The sequence below is a fragment of the Camelus ferus genome, chromosome 5 (genome assembly GCF_009834535.1).
Source record: "Camelus ferus isolate YT-003-E chromosome 5, BCGSAC_Cfer_1.0, whole genome shotgun sequence".
Lineage (NCBI taxonomy): Eukaryota > Metazoa > Chordata > Mammalia > Artiodactyla > Camelidae > Camelus > Camelus ferus.
Window position 1 is genome coordinate 55,798,695 of NC_045700.1, and position 18,497 is coordinate 55,817,191.

General features: G+C 33.7%; 1 long non-coding RNA gene across 1 annotated transcript in view; it reads right to left on the minus strand.

Moving 5' to 3' along the window:
• The window catches only part of LOC116663702, a 110,737-nt gene extending 92,503 nt beyond the window's left edge, over nucleotides 1–18,234 (minus strand). Inside the window, exon 1 of the long non-coding RNA XR_004319986.1 lies at nucleotides 18,153–18,234. This is a non-coding gene — a long non-coding RNA (uncharacterized LOC116663702). The remainder of the gene's footprint in view (nucleotides 1–18,152) is intronic.
• Nucleotides 18,235–18,497: the final 263 nt, after the last annotated feature.

The following is an 18,497-nucleotide window of genomic DNA, read 5'->3' on the forward strand; positions in this document are numbered from 1 at the left end:
AATATGCATAACCTAATGGGGAATTTCAAAAAGTAATGGAAATAATATAAGTCATATAGAAATGCTAGAAATTGAAGCTACTGTAACAAAGATGAATAATTATTTTCAAAGGCTCATGAGTGGACTCATCATGGTTGAGGAAAGAACCAGGAGACTTGAAGACAGATCATTAGAAATTTACTCATACTGAACTACCCAGAGAAGGATGGCAGGAAAAAAAAAAAAAGTGGAAGAGACCATTCAGAAACTGTGGGACAATTTTTAAAAATGTACAAGATTGGAATCCCAGAAAAGAAGAGAGGGAAAATGGGAAAGAAGAAATATTTAAAGAGGTAAGCGCTGAGAATTTTCCAAAAATAATTTAAAAGACATCAAACTTCAAATCCAAGAATCACAGTGAACCCCAAACAAAATGAACAGCATACACACACACACACACACACACACACACACACACACACACACACACACACACACACACACACACCACCTAGACATTTCATATTTAAACTACTAAAAAAGATATAAAGAAAATATTGAAGGTATCCAGACAAAGAAAGAAACACATTTCATGCAGAGAGATATAGATAATAAATACAGCAGGCTTACATTTTAAACTGTGCAAACAGAAGACAATGGAATGACTTCTTTAAAATACTGAAAAAAAATCTCAAATCAGAATTCTACACTGTGCAAAAATATCTTGAAAAACAAAAGAAAAGACTTTCAGCCATATGAAAACAGAATTCATTGCCAGCAGATCTGTGTTATAAGGAAGATTAAAGAAAAAAAATTTTGATTCTAAATAGAAACTTAGATATGAACAAAAATGAAGAGCTCCAGATATGTTAAAATATAAGAAACATGCAAAACTCATTGCTGATGTAAGTCTAATGAAAATAAACGATGTTTAAAAGGGAAACACAGGGAAGAATGGTGTGAGACCATTTCTATGGAGAAAAAATATGCCTCATAACATTTCAACTGTCACTCATGGGTAGTAGCATGTGTATTGGTGTGTAAGTTGGTTAGAATCTTCAAATTCCTACTAAGATTAAAAGTGAATGAGAATGGAAAACAAGAGAGAATAGGACATGGGAGATAGAGAACACATTACAGGGAAACAAAATGGATGAGGCATAAAGAAAAAAAAGATAGAGAGAAAACAGCTAGTAAGGTACTTTGATTAGATTACGTGAAATAAATAGAAAATATAAAGTAATGAAACAGGTTTTAACCAGATCATGAACAGTCTGAAAAACAGACTAAAAAGTATATAATTTTTTCAGTTGGTACCTCAAAATCAGTAAGGCTTATGAGTTTTATGTTGTATAGGTGCATGTATGCTCTATTCATTTTAACTAAATGTGTAGTATTTAATACTGAAGATATAAAATGAGTAAGATAATGCAAGAACCTTTACAGATATTATATACTAAAAATATGTAATTTTAAAATGAATATTTAAAGAGCTTTTCTCCTGTCATGTAAAAGGGAAGAAAAAGAGACAAAATAATTTGACAGAGATGTACTTGTGGTTATTATGCCTTGAAAGAAAATGTTTATTCCAATGAGGAAGAGGGAGGCAGTCAGGGCACTTGCTAGAGAAGATAAATGTGGGAAATGAATTTGGTAATGAATTGTTTGACTTTGAGTTAAAATGCACAAAATGCACGGGGATGTGATTTTGATGCTCAAGGAAGCAATCTTGTTAGGGATTATAAATTTTGGAGGGTTGGGCATTAGATGAATGTAAAAACCATGCCATCATTCAGAAACTGTCTGGAGAAAGGCACTGGAATTATGATCTCAAAGCTGATTCCAGATACAGAGAAACTGGATGGACATAATTAAAATGGTTTATATGAGCAGTAATGAAAAATTGGTCTGGAAAGATGGCAATGGGATGGAAAAAGCAATAGAGAAATACTTCAGTGATCAAGTGTGCTTAACTTGATAATAAATCAGTTAATGCTTTTAAAATGTGTAATGTAATGAAACAGCTTTGTTGAGTGTCTTTTTTGATTTTATATTTTGAATATTAGGTTAACCAATATTAATATATATTAAATGTCCTTTAAAAAGAGACACATTATATATTACAATTTTAAATTTGTAATGATTATGTTGCAAAATCTTATGCTAACATTTCACATTTTCCCCACTGAGTGTGTTACACATTTATAGCTCTCATAAAATAAATGGTCGTAGCATCTGTTCTTATATTAACTACAAGTCAAAAATCTTTAAGTAGATAAGCACTTTTATGTTAAATAAGCTTAACTAATTCTTCTCAAACTTTAATGTTCTTATGAACCACACAAAATCTTGTTAAAATACAGATTCTGACGTTATATCTGGGTAGAAGCTGAGATAATACAGTTCTGATGTACAGAGACATCCTTGCTACTGTCTGCAAACCATAGCTTGAGTAGCAAAACAACATCAAAATAAATGGAAACAAACTCAGATTTTTACAGCAGTGTGATTAATGAGACATTACTTGACAGGTGCTTGTGTCTTGAATTTTGGCTTTTCTTGTTGCTCTCAGAAACCTGAAATCACCAGGTAACCACTCAGAGCCAGCATGATGGGGGAAAACACATCAACTGGAGTAGAACTGTGGTGGCTCATAAAATAGTAATCCAGTCAAACACTGAACATGTCATCCAGGCACCAGCCAACATACAAATTACCTATGAATTAGTGAGAGAGCCTAGCAGAGGTCGTTTAAGTTAAATGAGACAAAAAAGTGCACAACCAACCCACAGAATTGTCAGCTACATACTGCTGTGGTTTCCGTGTATAAGTATGTATTGTTTCTAACACAGTAGTAGCTAAACAGTAAACATAAACACCAAATGTGTGGTTTTAGTCTGGCTCTCTTTGACCGTTTCTTTCCCTGATCTTCCTGATTTTCCTTATACCTCTTGCTGCTCTGCCTTTATTGTATCACATTCAGCTGCTACTCTTCACTAATGACTAACTGATGCTTTATTCTTTTTGACAACATGATGGGGCGTAAATGCCCCACAGTCTGATCCAATAAAATGTGGGCCCCTTCACAGGGGCAGGGTGTTGCTACTCTTTGAGGCTGATTCCAGAGGACTCATTTTAGCTTTCTCTATCTCTAGTTTTCCCTGTGTTAAAACTTCCACTCGGTCTTTCATTTTCTCAGCGTCTGTACCATAGAGCTACCAGCCCCCTCTTAGTGTCCTTTAGACATGAACTTCCCACTCTTTGTCCCAAATAAAAGAAGCCTCCTTAGACAAACTGGACAGAACCTCTGTCCTACTGCCCTGAGGCTGAGGCTGAGGACACAGACTGCTCCTGCTCAGTGGCATCCTTTCTCTCTAAGCAGGAGGGCACTAACCAGGGATGACAAGTCACTAGTCTTCTTGTCTTGCTCACCCCAATATGGAACCTCCACCTCATGAACAATAGTAAGGGTAATCTGGGCCCAGGATTCTCAGCCTACTGTCTGGGATAGAATCTTGCCCTCTGAGCTCTTAAAGGTGGGTTAAGGGAACCCCAGTCCTCTTAGCCATGTCTACTTGGGAGAGAGTTTCTGCACTCAGAGTTAGGGGTATGAATGTTAGCACCCTGCCCCTGCCAGTGTGAAACTGTAGCTCTAAACTGAAACGACAGTGTTAGAATAGGAGTTCATGGAGAAAGAGAGTCTAGTTTTTTGGTTACATATGACCAGTGAAGAGCTGCTATGGGGAAGAGGAGAAGAGGAACTTGAAGTGGGCTGTTGCTCAAATGCCACAACTCTCACTCACTTTCCTGAGAATTAGTATACAATTCTTGAATAAATATTTCTCCATGTACTGTTTGCCCTTGGTGAAATGTTGACCTACTATATAAGATCACTTTGATAATTTTCACCAGTTAAAAGATTTTGCTGGGGACAGTGTCCACCAAGCTCCTCTTACTACCATTCTGGATGTCCCCTTTACCAACTATTCAGGTTTCCAAAATCTGGCATCCATTCCAAGTTAGAGCAGTGCTATATAAAGGAAAAAGGAATATGAAGATTTTTATTATAGGAAAATAGTCATCAATTCAAAACTGAAATACGAGTTGAGCATACAAAGAATAAATATGTTTAAACAACCTGAAGGCAATGATAAATAATTATACACTGGCAATGTTCAATTTCAAAGTTAGTTTCTATGGAGGTGCTTTATACGTAATGATGAAAAGTAAAGATAAAACTGCTGTTGTGTGTAAAATTGAGAAGGATGTATCTGTAACTGTAACCTTACCTATACCTATACCTATACCTATGTCTGAATGGAGGAAGGACAAAATGATTGATTGGTAACAGCAATGTAATTAAGAATGAATTTATAGAAAAGGTTATGTAGAAATGACAGGTGGGAGATGCAGAAGGCAAACAGTTTTGAATATGAAATATGAGATGTTAATTTTTCAATGATAACTCACTACAATGTTATACATACATTGGTTAAATATTTCTGGTTGGGAAAATTTATTCTAATATATCCATACTTCTAGGTCTGTATAATTATATTTCCTATTAATTTGCTTATCTTGTATATATGTATGAATATATCTATGAGATACATTTCTAGAAATTAAATTGCTCTGTCAAATATATAATGCTTTGAATTTTGTAAACTGTTAACAAATTGCCTTAAAAAGAAGTTTGCTGCTTATTTTTAGAAATGTGAGGATAACAGAAGTGTTTTATTTATTTCGAACTCACTAAGCCTACCCATTGATTTATCCCTTTAAGCACCTTCAGCAATGTTTTGAAAAGATTTAATCATTTAGAGTGATTCGTTATCAATGGGAAATAATTGAAGAATAAGCAAACTTATGAAGAATTAGATAAATTACCATCAAATGAACAGTATTAGGTCTGATATAGTTTTCTGCACAACATTTTAAAGTTCATAATTTGGGGAATAATCCCAATCTGTTGATTTTGTTGAGTATCTTCAGCCACTGCTAGGAGAACAGATGAATCACTTCTATGCCAGAATGAAATTCTTTAAATAAATTATAGATGAGTACACAAAAAGTCATTGAGTGGGAGAAAATTGATATTTGTACCAGTGTGTGATGTGTTTTACTCTCCTACAAACTGACATAAAAAGCTAAAAGTGAAACTGATTGAGGAATATTTACTTAGGATAACTTTAATATGGCAAGAGATTTCATGGTTTTATGGCTTTTTTTTTTACAGAAAGTAACAAAATCAGTCAAAGCAAAGTGGAGAACTCATCTATACAGTCAATATACTCTCATAAAATTTAGTGAAAAATAGGTAAAGAATATTGAAAAAAGGAAGTCATTTTGAAAAGACCCCTTTGTGGGAGTGTGTACACAAGTTGAGTAAAACATATCATTTAGAAGTTTTATAAAGAGATTTAGTTCATGCTGTTCCATTTTTTCTGTTAGTGATTTGTGTTAGTAATTTTATTCTAGCAAGATAATTTGACTTAATGGTTTAAAAATAACTTATTTCCTTGCAGTTCTGGCCTTATATGGAGGCAAATTATTTGGCTGTCTACATACACAATGGTTTGCATGATGGAAAAATATACCCCCTTCTGCCAACTCTCTCCCCTCCTCACCATCTGCCAAAGAAATTTGCTTACAGCATAATGTTGAAAAGATCCATGAAAAGATTCACAAGAAGTACTTGATAATGTCATAAATTACCAATGTACCAAATGCATGATTAAGTTGGATAATTTGGATAATAAGAACTACCTAAATTTTTTTATGTCATTCTTTTTGGTCTTGATGATCGACTTTTTCCCCTTGATTTTTATTAAAATACCTCTAAATTTCTTGAAGTGCTTCTCCTATCTTAATCTAATCTCCCTTTAGATCTATGAAGGTTTTCTATGCAGCTGATTCCCATATCATTTTTTATCTCTAACTCAGTATACATTCCTCAAACTGTATTCTTTTTTCCAATTCTCCACTGAGTATTTCTGCTTAGATATTTCATTGTCATAAGCAGCCTATGACCCAGTTTGTTGTATCTGGGTAGTTTCCTTAGGAAGAAAGCAGTAAATTTCCTACAGACTAGAAGTGTTCAGGCTCAAGAGAGCACGAAACTAGTCTCACAACACCATGATTATTCCTCTTTTATACCATTGATCATATTTGATCATCCATATTTTATGCATATAAATTTACACATATAAATATACCATTAACCCTACATATTTTTTGAAATATTTGCTTTTTTCAAACACAAAACTCTAGAAAAGAAATTTTTCCTCCACCAATGCTTTGCACTGTCATGCAAAAAACAAGGAGCGAATAAATGTATAGTTTACACATTATACATCTATTCTGTTTCTGCCCTATTAAGCTTTATTTGATAAGTTTTAGAAGATTTTTTTTGCCTTCAATTAGATTATAGCCTAATAAAAAAAAAAAAAAAAAGATAAGTTTTGATAAACTCAGTAGAGGGTAGCCCATGCCATGGTACTGTGGAACCATGTGCTCTTCACGTCCTGTACTCTATGGAGAACTTCTAGGCTTTTCCTCTCACTCCTTCTGGAAGTAAAGCACTTATGTGGTTCAATGATTTAAAAATAATAATGCTATTTTTAAGAATTCTGTGAATATTTTATATATAAAGTCTTGATCAGATATTTGATTAGCAAAGATTTTCTCCCAGTCTCATAGTTGATCTTTTCATTCTCTTCTCAAGATTTTTCACAAAGTTTTTAATTGTGATGTCCAATTTATATATTTTTTACTTTTATTTGATCTTTCTTTTGATGTTAAGTCTTTGCCTAGCCCAAGTTCCCCAAATTTCCTTTTTTCTTAGAAGTTGTATGTATGTACAGATTCTGGAAAAGTTTTGGCAATTCTTTTATAAACTAAAAATAGACTTACCAAGGGACCCAGGAATTGCATTCTTGGATATATAACTCAGACAAATGAAGATCTATTTTCACATAAATATTGCACATGAATATTTATAGCAGCTTTATTTGTAATAATAAAAATCTATAAACTCCCCCAAATATTCTTCAGTGGGTAAATGGCTAAAAAACTGAGGCATTCAAAGCATGAAATAAAACTCAGCTATTGAAAAGAATGAACTATTCATACACATAACTTCAATGGATCTCAAGGAAATTATGTTGAAGGGGATCTCAAGATATTAGATGATTCTACTTACCTAACATTTATAAAACAACATAATATAAAGATGGAGAACAAATTAGTGACGGAAGGGGTCAGAGATGGAATGGAGGGTAGGATATGGTTATAAAGAGATAGAACGGTGAGTCTTGTGATGATGGTGCTGTTAAGCCTCTTGGCTGTGGTGGACTACCTGAAACTACATGTGTGATAAAATGATAAACTTCCCTAGAGCTATACACACAGAGACATAGGTACGTAAATGAGTGCATGTGAAAGTTGTGAAACCTGAATAACCTCTATGGTTTATACCAATGTCAATTTCCTAGTTTTGATCATTGTACTATAGTTACATGAGATGATAAGTGGTTGGAAGCGAGTGGTGATAAGACCTCCTTGTAGGTTTCTTTGCAATTTCTTATGAATTTACAATTACTTCAAAATAAAAGTTACAAAAATTTTAAATTAACAGATATTACATTTTCAAAAAATAAGTGACCATAAGCTCCAATAGACCTGTTTTGAACTTTCCCCTGGCAGATGCAGACTCACCGTGATTTGTCAGCCTTAAAAATAAAAAGCAGGTTATTGTGATGATGATTGTCATTTTAGTGCATACATATTCTGAATGTTAATATGGCAACTTTCAGCTGGTGACAAAGAGTCTTTTAATAGCATTTCTCCACTTTTGATGCATTTCCTTTATCTCAATCTCTAACCTCCTCTAGCCTGTTTGAGCAATAAATGTTTTTCTTAATCTTTCTTTTCTAGGTCTGTTATATTAGAGATTATTGTATATACAACTGGCTTATTTATCCCAAAAAGCCAACAGAAAAGTGGGACATAATTATTAATTGCTTTAGTTTGATTAAAGATGCAAATTGAAACTACCATAACGTATGTTGGTGTGACCAATGGTTATATGCCAGTTTAAAGGTTTGTTTTTTTAATAACTCATCCTGTGTTCCAATGAAAATCATCCTCAAATTGCAGAATTAAGTACTTTTATTTAGACCTTTAATTAATCTCTCTTCAAAGTGAAATAAACACAACAGTATATAGAAATTTTTCATATGAAAATAAAGCCTCATATTCCAAGATGAGATGATTATCCCCCAAATTTAGAGAAAATTGTATATATATTTGGGTGCTAAAAAAACTATACAAGTTAAGACAAGTAGAAATTTCTTCTCTTTACTCTTGCAGGAAAAGTATTAAAGAGAAGGTGGAAATAACACTTTACTTAAAGGATATGTTTGCTGGTAGATAATAAAAACAAACCTGTACAACTACATTCTAGACAGAGAAAAAGGTCATGAATATAGGTAGGAAAAAAACTATAAAACTTGGTGTGCTGCTGAGCCATGAGGGAGAAATTTCCCTTAGTGTGATATGTCCATCATCATCTAAGTGGGCAAGTCAAGAAGTCATTTGGTTATAAAACTCTAAGGTGTGGGAAGAAGGTCTGGACAGCAGATACAAATTTGGGCATTGTCAACATAGTTATTTAAAGCCATGGGACTGGATGATATCACCAAAGATTTGAGATGGAGACGTACAGATCTCAAGGACCAAACTCTGGGGAACTCCAAAATCATGGAAGAGAAAGAACCAGACATGGACAGAAAGGAGAGCTCAATGATGTAGGAACAACACCAAAAGAGTTTAGAGCCCTGGAGATCAAGCTTAAACTGCTAATAATTATGACAATTTTTAAAACAGAAAAACATCCATTCTATCTATAATTTATTGGATTAAGGCCAAGCATATGTGGTGGAATTACCCATGTGGCCTTGTCTAGCTGGGCAAAAATGATGACACTGTTTGCCATCATCTGAGTCCAAGTCATAGCTTGGCCTCCTTAAGGCATTTGAATATTTATTAGTAATTAGCCTTGGCTAGTATATCACATACATACTAAATTTATAGAATCTCCCACTAGATCCAAGAGGCAGGATCTGTACCACACCTCTGTGGCTCTGACTTAGGCTTGAATTGATGAGCAATTTAAACCCAGCTCAGTAACCAGGGAAGGGGCTCCATGCGATAGGGATTTTCCAGAGACCGCTGAGACAAACACAGAGTTCTAAGGCCTATGTTTTGGTTTTCTTCATGGTTTTTGTTAGAAGACTGACTAAAGATTCAGGTTAAAATCTCAATAACAAAATGATGAAGAGAAATTAATCCAATAAAAACAAAAATAGTCATTGTGCACTCTACTATCAGAATGAGTCCCCCAAATATTTTTCTTTAAAGAGGGTCCCTGAAGAAGTGAGGCAAGGTAAAGTAAATATTATTCTTGGAAATCCCTTATGTATATTTGGGAAAAAGTCTTGAGGCTGGAAACTGAACTTAGGAGCAATGATTTTATTTACCTTGATCTGGCCACAGGTGGAAGGCTTCTAATTTGAAGCATTTCATCTCAAATGGTAGGGAATTTAAGGTGGTACAGTTTTTCCCAGTATTATTTTACTTGATTGAAATTTCAGTTAATAATCTTATTTTCTACCCTGATATTGTAAATTAAGCTGATAATAAAATAAAAACACAAGACCAGGCATGCTTATTTTAGTAAAAGAACATATACTATTGGAAATTTCTTTGTTACTCACATTAGATACTGACTATTAAATTTTAAAAATCACACTCTAATAACACTCTACGTTTAAATAATAAATATCTGTTAAAACAAATAAATGTAAACCAAAGTTCTTAAGGAGGCTTTTTAATCAGTAATAACAACATAAAAAAGTATCATCACCTAAAGAAAATCTAAATGTTAACCCTTCTCCACATTGCCTCTCAAAGAACAAAGAGGAAGAGGAGGCTGGGAGATAACCAAAAGAACTCTCCAAGCTTGTAAGAGTTTTACATCTGGGCCAGGGAATGCACCAAGGGCTTGGAGAATCCATTTTAATAGCACCCATCACCTAAACAGCACAATCCAAACCCTCAGTGGAGGAATACAAGTTAGGTGAGTAGAGGAAATCTGGGTTGCCTGGGACTCTTGCTTTTGAGCTATGCTAAGTAATAGGTTTTTATGACATCTGCTCAGATTTCATGATCCTAAAATCCTGAGAATGCATATAGCTTAAACGCTGACTTTCTTTGCCATCTCAAGCTCCTGAATATCTTTGCAATAATCATCCATGTCTGAGAGCACGTTGGGACTCAATAAAAATGTGGCTTACATAGCAAGCTAGAGGATAGGCACTCAAGAACAAAATTAAAACATTTTAAACTAGGAGTATAATTGAGATTAAGAAAGTTAAAATGTGACCTTTGGCTCAAAGTTTGCATTATGAAGTATTAGGATAACTAAGACATAAATATTTCTATTAGTATTACTACTGCTACTGCTGCTGCTTCTCTGCTACTACTACTAGCAGTGCTAATGACAATATCGAAATCCCTTCTTCAGATTAAAACACAGGAAAAAACAATATGTGAAACTGACAAAAACAGATCTATTCTGTTTAAATTAGAGGATGAAAGAACTACAGCTGTGCCTGCTCAGGCCCTACTCCTACCATTCTCCAGGAGAACCATTAGGCAAAGATGGAGTACAATTTGGAACCTCTGTATGATGACACATTATTATGTTATAAAACAAAAATGAACTTGTTTTAAGAAATTAAAACTAGTGCTTGTGTTTGGCTGTATTATCAGAGAGAAAAATAAAGCCAAAAAAAAAAAAATCAGTTGCCTGACTATTGAGATAAAATACCTACTGGATAAATGGACATTAGAAAGGAGAAATTAAAAATTGCTAAAAACAAAAGAAGAGGAAGAAAGAGTGAGGTTTGCTAATTGACTAGATAGTCATGACAAAGACAAGTCATTAGTAAGAAAGATGGTCTGTATCTGCATATGCTAATATGACATAAGACCAGGGGCTTTGGAGTGAGATTTATCTAGGTTGGGTAGAGATGCATACGAACCTTAGAATCCCAGCTCTGCTACTGATTAGCTATGTGATGGTGGGCAAGTTATTGAAACCTGGTTAGCCTCAGAGTCTGCACTTGTAACAATAACAGTATCTTTCTCTTCTAATCATTAATTTGTTTGTCCAACAAATGCTTATTGACCAGATGTTATGTGACAGGCATATTATTATGGATTTTTCCCACAAAAAATGCAGATACACGTCAAGAGGGTAATTTGCAATTTACAAATTAAGTGGAGAAACAGAAACTGAATATATACTTTCAAGTGTAATGAATATCAGAAAAAAGAACTAGAAGATGTCAGGATTGTTGTGAGGATTAATATGAGACAACGTAGGTAAAGATTATAGTACAATTCCAGGCTGATTCAGAACTGTCAGTGGTTACTGTTACTGTTTGTATTTGGAGATAAATAAGATACTGTTGAGACTGAAAATATTTGAGTGATTCCTCAAATGGATGGAACCAGAGGACACCAATTCAACTGTTCCACAAAGGGAACGATCTGAAAGGATAAAACAAGTTCTCATTATTCATGGTTGATTTGAGGATATGATTTTAAAAACCTCACTCTACAAAATGAGAAATATAAAACTGGCGAGATAGAAAATTATGATTTTTCAAGGGGGATATAAATCACAGTCATTATATATAGATAGTGGAAAAAATAAAAATAGCCATAAAAATTTCAATAGCAGCAAAGGGGTATAACAACAACAAAAAAAGTCCAGGATAGAATATTAAGTCACAAATTCTAGGTTTAGTTGAAGTGTTTGAATATCTACATTTTAGAATGCTGCTGGGTTTTGTTGTTGTTGCAAAACAATGATTAAAAAAGGGTAGAGTTTTGATTAACATTGATTTGGTTACATAAGGAAGAATAAACTTGCTCTCTAAAGCTCATTTAAATTATCAAAATAAGACATTTTTAATGGAAGTTTTGTCTAAATGAGACAGGGAAGGGGCAGGGCACAGCAATTCAGGGAATGTCACAGCAATTAACATCAAAATGGTGGAAGATTCAACCCCCATAGGCCTTGAGGCTCAAGATGATGAGAGATTTAACTTCTAGCAGATCTTGAGCTTCATTATACGCCCATTGTAATACATTAAAATGGTGAATAACAAGCCCACAGGCACCATGGCAGGCCCAAGGCTAGCCACAAAAGGTCAAAGAGTGGGAAATGGCCAACTTCCTGGGAATCCCAGTCCCTTCCCCAGGCTACTTGGACTGGTCCTTCCACTTATTAGCATATGAAGCCACCAACCCCATAAAAAGCAGCAACACAGTGCCTTGAGCCTCTCTCTCCCTCTTTGGAGATGGCCTGCATTCTGTCTATGGAGTGTGTACTTACTTTTAATCTGAGCACTCAACCCCCACACTTTGTGGCCTTTCTCTTGCCTTTCAATGTATCTCTCTGAATAAATCTACCTTTACTCAACTGTGGCTCACTCTTGAATTCTTTCCTGCACGAAGCCAAGGACCCATGCTTGGCGGGGCACATCCCAGGGGCTCAACCGAAGCCTGGGACACAGCCCTCCTTATGCCCCACATCTGTTTTCCTGCATCATAAGTGCAAGGGATTATCAGAATCTGAGAATCGGATATATATTACTGAGTTTTTTAAGTCAATATTTCTTTTATTATATTTTCTATTCATAATGTGAAGACATAATAATAATAATAATTGTTATTATTTGCTTTATTGAGTAATTTTGTCTGATCATAAGATTATTCCAGTTATTTCTTTTCTTATAAATGTTCCTATCGAGCATATAAAAGAATATATGAGAATAGAAAACATTCAAACAACTTTTACTATACTGCATATTTTTGTTTACATCCCTCATTTGCTTGGCTTTACACATACTTATTTTGACAAAAGCATATTGAGAAAATAGAAACCATTTTCAGATATCTGTAACTGGATAATGGAAGAGACCATTATATAAACCAATGCAGACATTATTTAAATTTGGATACAGAATGAAATAGAATGCTCAAAGTCACATACATCTGTGCTTTGATTACTTCCCATTTCCAGTTTGCATACCCCTGAGGCACCAAAACTGATGCTCAGGCACAAAATAAATGAGTAACTAAAAACTAGCTATACTCTCTCTAGAGAATCAAAAAATAGAAAGTTAGAATATATTATATTCTATAAAGCTAACATCCCTGTAAATCATTTGAACCGAATGTTTATTCCTTGATTGTTTCATTTCACTCATAGAAAAATGACTTATATAGGATCTAGATTCCCTAGAGGTAAGAAGCACCATAGAGTGAAGAGTCAATATGCAAAGTGTCTCAGAATTGTTTGGCACATCACTCAAGCTTTCCACATTTTGTCCTCACACAGTTTCTTTTCAAACATCTGATCTATTCCTTTTTGGAGTAGGGGAATCTTCTGATTAATATGCACTGGGGCACCACATGGTTGCCCATCTGTGTGGGTCAGTCTTGAATCACTGATCAGGGCTCAAATTGAGTTGAAATTTAGCCAAATAGCCAGCAACAATGACCTTCAAATCGGTCGTGGCTGGCTGATGAGCAGCTCTAGGGAATTTAATTTGTTTTAGAGCTTATAGCTCACGTTTATGTATGATTTTTAAAATGAATATATTTCTCCTATTGATTTTTGCTTTTCTGCTATTTAAGTTTTGGAAAGATTTCTTTTAGGTTTCCAATAGCAGACTCATCTAATAACATTCTCCAAAAATAATAACTTGAGGAAATCAAGACATTAGTCAAATAACATACATTTATGTAATTTTGGTAAGAGAAATACTTTTCTCTTTTTTCTTTTTCAAGTAAAGAAAATTAATCTATGTCTTTCTCCCTCTAATAGCACTTAACATACTCCAATTAGTACTTAGATACTTTTTATTACCTAGACTAGACAAAAAGTAAAGTAAATTTATTTAAGAACTGGGATAGATGACTTTTTAAAATGAATTGAATTTGGCAAAGTATGTACATTTTTTAAAGTAATCTAAGTGCTAACATTTTCATAGCCTTTTTGTTTTCTAATCTCCCATATTTGAGAAATGGATCTATGAAGTTTCCTAAGACATAATAAAGCTAATTGCCTCTTCATGTTCCTGTAAAGATCATTTCTATTTTTCATAAAACTCAGAGGAATAGTTCCATGTCCCTAGACCTTCTATGTATGCAACAAGGGTAAGTTTTACGTTGACAAGTTAAACATCAGATTATCGGCGTAAGAGGAGAGATGATTCTAAGACTTTCATACATCAGACTTTCATACATCATACATCATTCATCAGAATCATCAACAGTCTCTGTCTTCCTTAACCCCTTTTCCTTTTCTTTCTTTAAGATATCTAGAATGTGCTACTCTTTGCCAAGAGGTTCAAGAACAATAGTAATAAACTCAATAGATTATCTTCCAAGATAAGACTTTGATTCAGATTGTTGGTGGTGCTATAGGTCTTCTCACCTTGTGGCCTCATTCTACAACCCAAGTTGAAAGAGTAGCCCCCATTTTTAGAACATAGTCTTCTTATGGAATAGACAACATAAGGAGCAAGAGGAATAGCCAGATCATGCACTTTTAAAATTGTGCTTAGAGATAGCACATGTAATGTTTACTCACATTCCATTGACAATGGTTCAGCTGAAAAATTAATAGGGTTGGGACAGTATACTCCAACAAGGGGCATAGCAATGAACGGGGAAGCAAATAGTTGGGTTCAAATATAATCTATCAAAGACTTTTATCTTGATTACATACATTTGTTTCTCCTTCATAAAACTGAACATAACATCCATTTATGATAAAAATCCTTAGTAAACTATAAATAGAGGGGAACTTTCTCAACTTGATAAAGACCATTTACAAAGAATCTACCACTAACATCATATTCAATAGAGAAACTCAAAGCTTTCTCGTTAAGATCAGATAAAAGGCAATTTTCATTAATATCAGGTACAAGGCAAGGATGTCCCTCTGTACATATCCCACTACTTATGTATATAATTTATTTTCATTTCTAAAAAAAACTTTTACCAAAGTACGATCTTGCTAAATCCTGATACAAGGCCCCCATATTCTCATTCCTAGAAGACTGCTATGGCCTCCTAACTGATCTCCTAGTTTCTACTCTTGGCCCTAGTATTTTCAATCCACTAGCCAAAATAGTCCTGTCACAGTTAATTAGGTCATAACATTTCTCTGATTAAACTCTCTGATTATTGCTGTTTATTTAATAAATATTTACATTTCAATGTAAATACATGTAATTTAAGTGTGTTTAAAGATACAATTTATTCCTTTAAATTAACTATTTTATAATCAAGTCAATTTGTCAATATATAAATACGTCATACATTATTTAATGTTGATTGCTGTGAGGTCACCGTTCACTTCACAGACATACATGTCCAGACAATATACTTTGCTGTCACCCTACTCCTAACAACCTGTGAAGCTCTACATAGTCTTATTCCCACTTCCATTCTGACCTCATCTCTTAGTAAATCCCCTTCCTCCCCCTCACTCTGCTCCAGCTAAATCCTTTTTCCATCCTCCACAGGGCTACGAGAATGTATTCTTCAGTTTATGCACTGCCTGTTCCTTCCAGGAGCGGAAAGCACTTTTACTAGGCATCTATATGATTTGTCCCACTGTTCTTCAAGTATCTGCTCAAATGCCAACTTCTCAATGAAGTCTACCCTGGATATCCCAATTTGCAACCTAATGTACCCATGCCTTCATCACCATATACTTCAGAGAATGCATTTCTTTTTCCATAGCACTTATTACCTTCTCAAATATATAATTTACTTATTTATTATGCTTATTGTTTATTTTCCCCTGATAAAATGTAACTTACACAAACGCAAAGACCTTTGTCCATGATTTTTGGTACTTGGCACCTTCTAAGCACACAATAAATACTTACTGAATAATAGAACTGTTTGGCAACTCGCTTTGTTTTTAATATAGCAAAATGTATAGAGATTTTTATGTCCATAAAGATTCATGGACATTTATTTACATAATAAATTTACTTACATTTTTATATGTGTACTATTGTATGAAATACATTTAAAATAAATGCTTGGCCCTCATTACACTGATGAAAGCTTGGTTGTTTTTTTATTTTAATTTTAGAAACTTGGCTGCAACTGAAATATTTCTTTATGAATCTTTGTATATCTGCTTTTGTATAATGAATACCTAGAAGTGGAATTGCTAAGTTAATATTTATACATATTTCATAAGTTGACAGATATCTTCCAAAATTTTATACTTATTGATACTTTAACATTGTAAATATGGTACCCATTTATTTTTACCCATACCAGCTTCGAATGTTTTAAATCATTTAAATTATTCTATTCATATTTTTCCCTCTTGCCTTACTTAGCATTACTCTGATTAGAAGTACAGTAAAAACCTTTGCATATACAGCTTAAACATTTTGTATTTCTTCTGTGAATTGTCTGTTTATGTCCTTTGCCTTCATCAGGGCCAGTATAAGCCACTAGGTACTTTGTTGAAAATAGAAAAGAAAATTTTCTTCCAGGTAGATATAACCCCGCACTAGCAGGGTTTGTTGAGCACAGTGTAGACTGGAATTCTACTGGAATTCTTTTCCACTCAGTAATCACCCTTATACAGGGTACAACCTAACCAAATTTATAAGATGGCCCTTACATTCTTAAAATTTGCACAATTTCTTTATATATTAATTAATGAATATTAATTCATGATATGATATATATGAATATACTTATATATGAACATATATGGCAATTATTTTCCAAGTATATTTCTTTTCTTTTCATGGTATAATCTTATGTATAAAAATTTAAAAATCCAAGGCAAAAGATGTTTTGAAATTTTCCTCTCTGATTTCTTCCTTTGATACAGATAGATGGATACAGATAAACATATGTAATATACTTTTACAAATATTTAAGTTTTCATAATACTATTCGTCCTCTATTCACTAATTTAAAATAACTTCATCATCTTAAGTTACCATATGTATGTCTTTTTTGTAATACTATATTATTCTTTCTACTTCATTATTATTGTTATTATTATTATATTATTATTATTACTTATACATCCATTAACAGATTTAGAGAGGACTGAAATCTTCAATATATTGAGTCTTTCCAGTCATTAACATGGAATTTCTATGCATATTTTAGAGCCTCTTTTTGTTCTTGAACTGTCATCACTTTCTTGATAGAGATTTTACACATATCTAGGCAACTTTACTCCTAGTTGTGGTTTTTGGGTTTTTTTGCTATATCTGAACAAAGTATTTACCCATGAGACATTACATCCTGCTATCTGATTAATTTGAGAACTACAGATTTTGTGTATTGCCTATAGAACACGCTGTCTTGCTCAGCTCCCATATTAATTTGGACAGTATTTAACCTGATTTTCTCTACTTTTTACATGTTTTCTCAGTCTGAATACCCTGCTTGTTAAGATGACATGCCATGTCCCAATTCAATACTTTGATTTTTCCCTTCGAAGAAGCAAAGAAATGGAGCTGCCAAGTAAGTATCAGTTTATGACCTAAGAGGCATCACATATTAGTAGCCATCAGCAGGCATCTCCATCATCATGTGAACACCCACACCAAGACCTTCCCTGAGATTAAAACATGGGAATTCAGGGAAAATGGCAATGTGGTGTTTTCACTTATGCCTTTGTCTACTGCAACAATGAAGTAAGCCTTCAAAAAAACCAAATGTCTAGAGTCTGGTATTTAGAATGCTCAATTTGACCAGCTAATAATGGGCTAGATTAGATAAGAAAGGAAACTCTAAAAATCCCTTTTCTCTTACACAGATTCCTCCTAACCCAAGTGCCAGCTGAAATTCATGTGCTTGTAAGATATCCACACCACATAATCGGCTTTAACTTAAAATACTATGAAACTATTTAATTGAATAAACATACCCTAAAACAAATATATCCATTTGAAAATGTATCACTTACAAATGAAATCTGAATACACATAATATATCTCAAATTTTCCCATTCTTCATATTGATTTTTTACTCACGTTTACTGACAATTCTGTTCCAAAATTTCACTTGATTGTCCCAGATGTCCTGGTTTTCCATTGCATAAGCTAGTTGTCTCTGAAATATATAATGTAATGTGTTCTATTTGGTGTGCTTTTCTTTTCACTTTCCCAGATCTACCTTTTATCAAGATAACATTCTAAGTCATTGAAGCAAATTTTAGAAATTATCTTATATTCACCCAAGCAGAAAAATCTTCTTTCTCTGAAGTTGCCTACCATTTTCCTTTATTTCTCATCTTCTCTGCTCAACACCACAATATGAGAAATAAATCTTTTTTTTTTAGAGTTTCAGTTTAAGTCCTTTGCTTTAGTACTTTATCC